This window comes from Mustela nivalis (genome assembly GCF_964662115.1).
Source record: "Mustela nivalis genome assembly, chromosome: 14".
Lineage (NCBI taxonomy): Eukaryota > Metazoa > Chordata > Mammalia > Carnivora > Mustelidae > Mustela > Mustela nivalis.
In genome coordinates this window covers 20507205-20517025 of record NC_139033.1, presented here as the reverse complement: position 1 = coordinate 20517025, position 9821 = coordinate 20507205, and the positions used below count along the sequence as shown (strand labels likewise).

The 9821-nt window shown below is 53.0% G+C and overlaps 1 long non-coding RNA gene across 6 annotated transcripts; it reads right to left on the bottom strand.

Moving 5' to 3' along the window:
• Nucleotides 1–474: 474 nt before the first annotated feature.
• Nucleotides 475–9020, bottom strand: LOC309848413. 6 transcript variants are annotated; one of them, XR_014303019.1, is made up of 5 exons: nucleotides 7754–9020; nucleotides 5235–5363; nucleotides 3363–3451; nucleotides 3074–3264; nucleotides 475–1723 (listed from the first exon to the last, which is right to left on the bottom strand). It is a non-coding gene; the product is annotated as an uncharacterized lncRNA (long non-coding RNA). The 6 variants fall into 6 exon arrangements; XR_014303017.1 differs by having other exon boundaries at nucleotides 2911–3451; XR_014303018.1 differs by having other exon boundaries at nucleotides 3074–3451.
• Nucleotides 9021–9821: the final 801 nt, after the last annotated feature.

The following is a 9821-nucleotide window of genomic DNA, read 5'->3' as shown; positions in this document are numbered from 1 at the left end:
TTCTCTGCAGCCCCCAACGGGACCAGTGCCTGTTAGCAGCCCACCACTCGCCCTCCCCACCCCCAGCCCCAGGCAAGCACTAATCTCCTCACTATCTCCAGAGAGGCATGGGTTCTGGACGTTTCACAGAAGTGGAATCATACAACACGGGGTCTGAGAAAGATTCCCTTTCAGTGTGATTAACCACATGCCCATAATGAGAATCTTTTCTACTAGAACTTCCTTCGCTAACCCTACAAAAAAGAAGCCCCACGAGATCTTGTCCAGGTGACTCAACAGGGGTCTTGTCGCTCTTGTGTCTCGAGCATTTCTGGGCCCACGTGATGCTTCCCAACTGCCTGGTCAGACCACTGTCACAAACCGAGTGATGACGCAGGGGTCACTGCCTTGCTCATCCACGGTGTTGGAACCTCCGTTGGGCTCTGTGATTTCTGTGATTTGCATTCTGACATCAAAGGAGCAGTGACTAGCTCTACCTGACACGACCCAAGCACCCATCTTCCAGAGGCCGGCATACGGCTTGATATAGCTTGCGCACTCGCATGTGCACACGTCAGGGTCATGGCTTTACCGCACGGGACCCTGTAAAGGGCTGCCCTCCATGGGACTTCTGCAATGGTCTCATTTCAAAGTCACCCGGTCTCTTGTATTACATACAGAATAAAGTCCAGGCAAGTTTAACCAACCTTGCAGAAAGAAATCAAGAAAATCACGTTTTCCAAAAGAAAGTCATGTTTTCTGACCAGTTCATAATTTTCATTTGTTTTTAACTGAATCAGCAATCTTTGAGGTGTGCAGATGTGCTTGTCCCTTCACCTGTCAAGCCCACTGAATTCCTCCAATGTTACAACAAATGTAACAGTTCCCACAGACCACCCAGCAGGCTCTCTGTTCTCCAGCGGGATCGCCACAATGTATCGTCCACATGGATCCTTGAGACCACCTGTAACACTTCTGCTGCTGTTCCCACCGCAGTTCTCTCTCCAGACCCAACCCCTCCATATCCTACTTCTGATCCAGTGAGAAAAAAATAGACCAACTTATCACTCATCCAATTTGAAAAGTTTTTTAAAAAAGAAATTATTTATACCATCTCACTGAAAACATTGCGAAGTCTGTTGAATCCAGCTTAAGGCACCAAATAAACCAGTGAATTAAACAGATCCTAATGGTGGGGGCCGTCCTACTGTCCTCTGTTTCGTTCGTGTGTCTCTGTCATCCTGCAGAGCGCAGAGCACCGGGGTCCCTCCGGGGGACCGGTCCAGGGGGTGCCATCGCCCACCCAGCGTTTCGTCTCTGGGAGGGAGAACAAAGCGTGTTCTTTGCGCTTTCACACAGGTCCCGCCCTGCGGTTGGGTGAGCCAAAGCAGGCGCCCCTTGGTCCTAATACCTGCACATGAGGCCAGTGCCCCATTTCCCAGTGGCCGTTTTTGGGTGAGGGGAGACTTTTTTGTTTTTTCATAATCATAAAAAGATGATAGCCCCACCCTAAAATTGCTGTCTTTGTAGCAGGCACTAATCTAAACGCTTAACACGTGGGCTGTCAGTAAATTGTCTTGACAGCAAGGTGGCAGGTGCCTCTGTCCCCACCAAGCAGGTGAGGAGGCCAGGCTTCAGGAGGCCGGTCAGCAGGTGGCCGACACCAGCGACACCGCGAGGTTGGGGCACCAGCACTGAGCCCGCGCTGTCTCCTCTTCGCCCTTCTGTCCGAGCACGAATTATTCTGGTGAGGGAAGAAGACCTTCCATTTTAAAAAAATGTTTTAGGGGCGCCTGGGTGGCTCAGTGGGTTAAGCCATTGCCTTCGGCTTAGGTCATGATCTCGCAGTCCTGGGATCAAGTCCCACATCGGGCTCTCTGCTCAGCAGGGAGCCTGCTTCCCTCTCTCTCTCTCTCTCTCTGCCTGCCTCTCTGCCTGCTTGTGAACTCTCTCTGTCAAATAAATAAATAAAATCTTCAAAAAAAAATGTTTTAGGGGTGCTTAGGTGGCACAGCCAGTTAAGCATTGGACTTGTGGTTTGGGGTCAGGTCATGATCTCGGGGTCATGGGATGCAGCCCTGCGCTGGACTCCACGCTCAGTGGGAGTCTGCTGGAGACTCTCCCTCTGCCCCCCCCACTCGAGCTCGCTCTCTCTCTCTCTCTCTCTAAAATAGATAAATTAATCTTTGAAAAATATTTAAAGTTTTATCCTTACCCCTTTTATTATTTTTTTTAAAGATTTTATTTATTTATTTGACAGAGAGAAATCACAAGTAGACGGAGAGGCAGGCAGAGAGAAAGGAAGGGAAGCAGGCTCCCTGCTGAGCAGAGAGCCCGATGTGGGACTCGATCCCAGGACCCCGAGATCATGACCCGAGCCGAAGGCAGCGGCTTAACCCACTGAGCCACCCAGGCGCCCCAATCCTTCCCCCTTTTAAAAGAAAAACAGTAATGAGTGCTTTGGGGGGTTGAATTTTGCATTTCTTTGTCATCAAGAGTAGGACCTTCCCAGGCAGGTTCGTAATGTCAGCAGCATGTTTGCAAAGCTTCTCGTGAGTAAGACCTGCTGGGCGTGACACTTGGACATCGCTTCCTGCCTTTCCAGAGGGCGTCTGTGTTCAGGTCCCTCCCCCCCCCCCCCGCCACCACCACATGCGACGACGGCCAAGTGGAGGCTCCGAGCTGCATTGCTGGGGGCTAAGAATGTCAGCTTTCATCCCAGAGAAGAGGCACAGACATGTGCTGTCAGAATGTGCATCTCTGTGCCCGTGGTCAAAAGACAGCCGGCATGCTCTGTGTCAGCCTAAACTCAGACTTTCATAATGTGAAAATTTCATGGAAACCGCCATCAGCATAATAAGTACAAGTAATTTATCTGATAAAAGAATGTCAACAGCAAGTATGTATAATTTGTGTGGTGACAAATTGTACCTGTCCTTCCCAGGAAGAAAGGGCTACTGCTGTGCACGGGGAGGACGGGGCAGGGTCAAGGACGGGTGCTTGCATTTACGACGCAGCTCTCGGAGGTGCGTGCGATGCTTTCAGAGGGTCGATGCAAATTATACCTAATAAAGTTATTATAAATAATTACTACCTCTCCTCTCCTCTCCTGTGTGATCAGGGAGTTTGGAGTGCAGAGCAGGCAGTTACAGATAAGAGACGCCTTTAGTTCTGACTTGGGGGCATCTCATGAAGCTTCCCTCGCCTTCACCGAAGTCACAGATCCACTTTCAAAGATGCGTGACATCTTAGGAGATCGGAGGTCCCTGGGACTCGGAGAGTCAGCTAGAAAGAGTGAGAAACACAGCCTTTGGTGTGTCCTGAGGACTCGCACAGACCAGCTCACATGCTGGAATGTCCCAGGAGAGGCAGAGAGATGGCACCTGCTTCCGCGTGACAATGACTGGAGAGTGGCAGAGGCATCACAGGAGGAGGGGAAATGAGTAGCCTGTAGCACTGTGGGCACAGTGTCCTGTAATGAGATGGGACGGCCACTCATTCCTACAGTATTTGCTGAGAGACTCCCTTGTGCCCACACTGAGCCAAGGGGTGCGGGGTGCCTTGACATTCTCCAGCCCCTTGTGGCTGCGGTCAAGGCCAGGTGGAAAAATGACAGAGGGCCCGAGAAGTGCAGTGCTGACCCCGGGATTCAGGGGAGCCAGAGGGGGAGCCCCCAGACCAGACCAGCCACAGCCAGGGGGAATGCTTGTCCAAGCCTGCACCTTGAAAACCATGGCCAGATGCCCAGTACAAAGCCAGCTCTGAGAATGCGGATGGGGTTTGTCAGAACGGGACACTCATCCCCAAATAGCTCTCATCCCCCAGCAGGTAATGTTCCCGCTGGGCAAGGCAGCGGGCTGTCAGCACAACGTGGGGGCCTGACATGTGCCCTCGGCCGGACGAGGTGAGCCTGGAGCAGGACACAGAGAACAAAGCAGGGCTGCCAGCAGGGGTGATGGGGGGCGGATCACGAGTCCAAACTTCCAGGGGTCAAATAAATAAGTCACGGGGATAAAGAGTAAAGCAGAGGGAGTGCCGTCAATAATAATATTGTAATTAGCATTTCATGGTAAAGGTAAGTCATGTATAGGGGTGTTGAATCACTGTGCTGCACACCTGAAACTAACGTAACATTGTGTGTTCACTCTACTGCAGTGACAAAAACATTTTATTGAAAATAAATTAAAAAAGAAAATATTCTATACAATACCGGTGGGCTGCCCAGTTTGCGATAAGGGTACTCTGTGTGGGTAACTTCTCATTAGGAATTTAAGGAATTATGGGGCGCCTGAATGGCTCCATGGGTTAAATTCTCTGTCTTCGGCTCAGGTCATGATCCCGGGGTCCTGGGATCGAGCCCTGCATCGGGCCCTGTGCTCCGTGGGGAGCCTGCTTCTTCCTCTCTCTCTGCCTGCCTCTCTGCCTACTGTGATCTCTGTCTGTCAGATAAATAAAAAAAAAAAGAATTTAAGGAATTAGCTTCATGTGCCTGACATGGCAGAGACAAGGAGGAGACAAGAATGTGTTTCTTCCGGAGTTCCCATGTTTGTCACCGAGACTATGGTATTGTGTCTGGAAGAGGTTCATCAGTGTTAAAGTTCCAGGTGGACAGGCCTTGTTGGGCACACAGCTGTTGATATAGGGCAGCTGAATGGACCCCGTACCCCAAGTGACCCGAATGGGACTCTGAAGCATTGACTAGGGGTCCATTTATTTCTTAGGCAATCCTTTGAAACTCTCTGTGAGAAGCTATTCATTACATTTCCCCCATTTTGATGGAATAGTTGAAGTGTCTATGGTTCATTAGAATAGTAATTGAATGCGTGGTTTAAGGAAAACCAGGACTCTTCTAGGCACATCTGTCCCCACGCACCGCAGCTGATCCTGTACCAGACAGAGCTCGGTGGCAGGGGCGTGGGCCGCCAGGGTGCAGCTGGAGTCGTGCGTGCCCTGGGAGGGCCATGTGTGCACACACCCATTTGCACACTGTCACACATGCTCATGTACACACATTTTATGGTCGACTCAAAATTCTTCTTTCAGCAAATGAAATACTGGAACGAATTCTGCACAAAATACAGGTTTTTAAATTAAGAGCTTGCTGTAATTAACGTGAGTGCACCGCGTGGTAAGATGAAGGAAGCCTTATTGTGTTACAGTTACATTTTCCTCCCTTTAGGACAGATCCAGGCTTCACACGTCACGAGGGTAGTTAGCCTTTCAAGGGGTGACACGTGGTGTTGGAAGTCTCGTACCTCGCTCTGTGTTGAGATGTTGTGAACTTGGACGCGGAGTAGAGAGGGTGAGAGTGAAGGTAACTGCTGAAAGCTTCATGCCTTGACGCCACAGCTACTGCGAGAGGAGGACACGCGTGGAGCAGAGCCCTGGAGAACAAAACAAAGAAAGCATCAGTAGGACATAACGCGCGCTAAAACGGGCCCCTCGTGACGCACTCAAAGACCGCGTTTCACAAGACTCATCTTTCATGGCACTTTTTCTAAAACTATTGTGCCTTGCAATAGCAGTCTTCAAACTTTTGTGCCCAGTGACCCCCCACCCCCAAAAGAACTTTGGGAAAGGATGGATGCCTTCACTCAGATTGTACGGATAGCTAAATGTTGTTCCTCTAACTGGGAATAGTTACACTGAGACTGGGAATAGTTAGAAATGTCCCATTTTTAGCCTGTTCCATTTAGTTTTAAAAATGGAACTGTGACATCACCTTTTTGTAGAAGGTTTTATTTGTTTAGTTGCACGACGAGCAGGGGAACAGCTGAGTGGAGAGAGAATCTCAAGCAGGCTCTGCACTGAGCAGAGCCGGATGTGGGGCTCAGGACCACGACCTGAGCTGAAATCAAGAGTCAGACACTCAGTGGACTGAGCCACCCCAGTGACATCACTTTTTAAAATGTACTAAATGACATTTGAATTCCATGATATGATATCCACTGTCAACTATTTAAAAAATAATGAAGCTCTTCTTTGACATTTCTTTTTGTTCAAGTACCCTTTTTCAAAAAACATTTCACTGAGAAGTTTTTATTGGTCCTCTGGATAGAAATGGGAGTTTATCTGCCAGGGCAGTTGATCCCATCACACACCTGCTGGGACCAGCACGTGGCCTCTTTGCTGAGTCTGTGTTTGGCCCCCGTGATGCTGCGGGTCCGGGCTTCCTGCCTGCAATGCAGAAACAGGCACATGTAGCACCACGGACTCCAGGACGCACCTACCAGTGCCTGGGTCACATTTGCCCCCAGATCAGTGTGCTTCTGGATCCCAAAGCCAAAGTTTCCAGCATCAGAGAAGTTATTTTTTTCTTAACTCATACTCCTGCACCTTTAGGACTTTCTCCAGGTTTCTTTTGCCCTGGGCCAGCAGACAATCTTTTCATTTCTCTGCCAAGGATCTGATGGCCTATCTACCTCCGGAGAACACAGGGGTCTGGCCTGCAGCCTGGCTCAGTCCTTCTCTATTGTCCCCGACATGAGCGTGGAGGCAGAGCTTGTGGACGTGATGGTCTCACGTGTGGTTCTCCTTTTCATCTAGATCCTGTGCCACGGTGGGGAACAGGAAGAGCTAAAGTGTAATTTTTGAAGAGGTCAAGTAAGTCTCATGTGGATACATGTGTTTGTGCCAAAATTTTACAAACTTATGAGTCAAGTACAAACTTATGGAGGAAAATACAATGAGTAAGACCTTAAGACGGCCTCAGAGAGTTTTTCAGGACCTAGAAATCACCGATGTTGGGCTCAGGTGCTGATTTAGACACAAAAGTGGTTGATATCCCGAGGACAATACACTATGCCCCATGATGTTCTATTTTCTTCTGGATGGAAACTATTTGCTTCTCTACTAGCAAAAACCTTCATGCTTGCAAGTAATTTCACAAAGGTGGGGATTCTACTAAACAGCGCACAGTCAGCTGAATGGCATTCTCCTCGGGTGGCCTGTGCCCTTGCATGAGAAGAAATGACATGCCAGCCTGCTTCCGCCGGGAGTTCAAGCTCGGGCGGTCAGCATTCTCTTCTGAGCTCACCCGGCAGCTCTGGTCTAGAAGCTACACATGGCCTTTGGAGCCTGGGTTCAAGCTCTGGCTGTGACCCAGGGCAGCTGTGTACCGATGCTGTGTCTCCGGGTCCGTGTCTGCCTAGGTGAGGGACACTCCCAGATGCGTGACCACGGCCAGTGATCGCGTGGTGTAGATCGTCTGTCCCTGCCACTTTCTGCTTCTCCGTGGGAGGCTTCTTAGACCTCAGGCTTGTATTTGGATTTCCTTTGTCGTCTGGTCTGACAACGTGACTCCTCCTTGGCGCACTCGGTCTCCTTACACTCAAAGCACACAGACCGGTGGAACTCCATCATCTTATTTGTTCGCTCTTTCCCCACCCGTGCTTTTTTTTTTTTTTTTTTTTTTTTAAAGTCCTTCCATGCCTTCCTAAAGATCGATCAAGTATTCTCGGTCACTCCACGCCCTCCATTAACTTGTGATTACGCCTTCCTTCGGGGACTGCTCTAGGGACGTGCTGTCCCCATAGAAACCCACCATACCTGTGCTGTCAGTGCCCGCCCCCTCCCGTCCCCAGGTGTTAGCAAGGCCATGCGCCCCTGTGACGGGTCGGCAAGCCTTCCCTGTAAAGGGCCACACAGGCTTTGCGGCATGCGCCCTTTGTAAGGCCTCCCCAACTTCACGGCTGCAGCCGGGAAGCCCGCATAGGTAATCCGTGGGTAGAACAGTGTGGCTCTAGCTAAACAAACAGGTGAAAGAAGATTCTACCTGTGAGCAGTGTGCTGCCCCCGGTTGAGGGGTGGTCTGGCTCCTGGGCTCTGCCTGCTTCCAGTAGCGCTCCTTCACTTCCAGTCCCTCAGAGCCCGGAGGAGCTCGGGGTTTTCCGTAGACCTGTCAGCAGGAGCCCCGTGAACTGCTTTGGCTTTCTTCCTACCCACACATCTGTAAACAGTCTCTCAGCTGAGCTGTCCACCTGAGCAGCACAGAGGGCCACCGAGCTCCTGCCAGGATCTGCCCAGAACTTCAGCTGACATCCGCACGTGTCCCATGGTGGCCCAAGTCACAGACAGCAGAGAATCTGCGTAAAGAGAAAGAGTGGCCACATGTTCCTCCTGCAAATAGGAGGTCCCTGTGTCCTTTGATTGTGGTCTCCACAAAGTGGCCTCTTTCAAACCACATAAAAAGCAGCAAAAGTAACAAATGGGAACCAGAAAGTTGGAGCAATTACTTAAGAATATTAACTTTTTTTGATAAGTTTTTTTAAATGTTTTTATCTTTTTCATTTATTCTTTTTTAGAGATTTATTTATTAGAGAGAGAGCACAAGCAAGGGGAGCAGCAAGCAGAGGGAGAGGGAGAAGCAGGCTCCCCACTGAGCAGGGAGCTCCACCCGGGGCTCTACCCCAGGACCCTGGCATCATGCCCGAGCCGAAGGCTCAACCATCTGAGCCACCCCGGCGTCCCAGTAAGTAAGTTTTTGCATTGAGAAAGTAATTCATGAATTACTAGAATCTGTTAGTTTATGTTGCACACACTGCGTCACATAGTCATAATGGATTTGTAAGCTATGGACATAGGGAACAAAAGACACAGCAGTGCCTGAAGACCCCACAGTGACAGGACCAGAAAGAGAGGTGAGAGTGGTTCCCGTGGGCTGGGTCCTGAGGCAGGAGGTTGGCGGTGGGAGTGGGCAATGCGCTCGGCCGGGCACGGGTAAGGCTGTCCTACATGGAGTCCACTCGGAAGCTAAAAACCCGCCGCTGAGGAAATCCTGTTGCTGGTGGCGGCCTAGCGCTTTGCACGGGGTGCGGGCTTAGGAGCTGGAGGACAGAGGCCCGACCTGCAGGCCCAGGAGAATCCCAGGGCTGGCCGACCCTGCATCTGACGGGCCATCCCTGGCACCGAAAGCCTTGACATGCCACAGGGGACCCCGTTCTGGGCCGCAGGGGCAGCGCGACTGACAGGGAGGGCAGTGCCTCCTGCCCACCGCCTGCGAACCTCAATTCCGAGACCTCTGGAGAAATCCAGCGCCGAGAAACGGGAGCATTTCTTCCCCTTGGAAACGTGTCAGACACGAAGCAGACGGGAGCGAAGTCGGAACAGGGGCGCGAGCGAGGCCCGGGGAGAAGACGCCCCACACCCCGCAACCGCCCCGGGACGCACTTCGCCAAGCTCTCCGCTCGCTCACTGGCCGCCAGGGAGGCCTTCCGAGGTCACGGCCCCTCGCCGCAGGGTGAGGGGTTTCGGAAAGGTCGGGTTCCGTCGGGTGCGAAGAGGAAGCGCGGCGCGTCGGGCCAGCGCGCGTCCTGCCCTCGCGGGCCTGCAGCGGGAGGACACTTGGCGACCCGGCGCCCTCGCTTGCCCCAAGGGGGCCGGGAAGCCGGTGGGGCGCCCGGGAGGGCGGGCGGCGGGGTGCGGGAGAGGCCCGTGCGCCCTGCGGCCGCTCCCCGGGACAAGGGGCGCCCCTGGGGCTCTCCGGGCGCGCGCCGTCCGGAGCGGCGACCCCACGGTGGAGCGGGGACCCCGCGGGGCCGGCGCCTCCGAGCAGTCCGCCGGGCCGCGCCGAGGACGCGACACCGGCCGGCGGGAGCCGCACACCGGGCGTCTCGGAGCCGCGAATGGGGCCCGCGGACCCGGGCGGGCGGGCGGGTGTCCAGGGCAGCCCCCGGCACGCGCTCGAGGCCGGCTGTGCGCGGGACAGACGGACGCGCCCGTCGCGGAGTCAGCGGGAGGCGGGCGACCGGGCGGGCGGAGGCCGGCGGGGCGCGGGTCGGCGCGGGTCGGGGCCTCCGCGGAGCGCGGGCCGGAATCAGCGCACGAGCCGGCGCGGAGCGGGC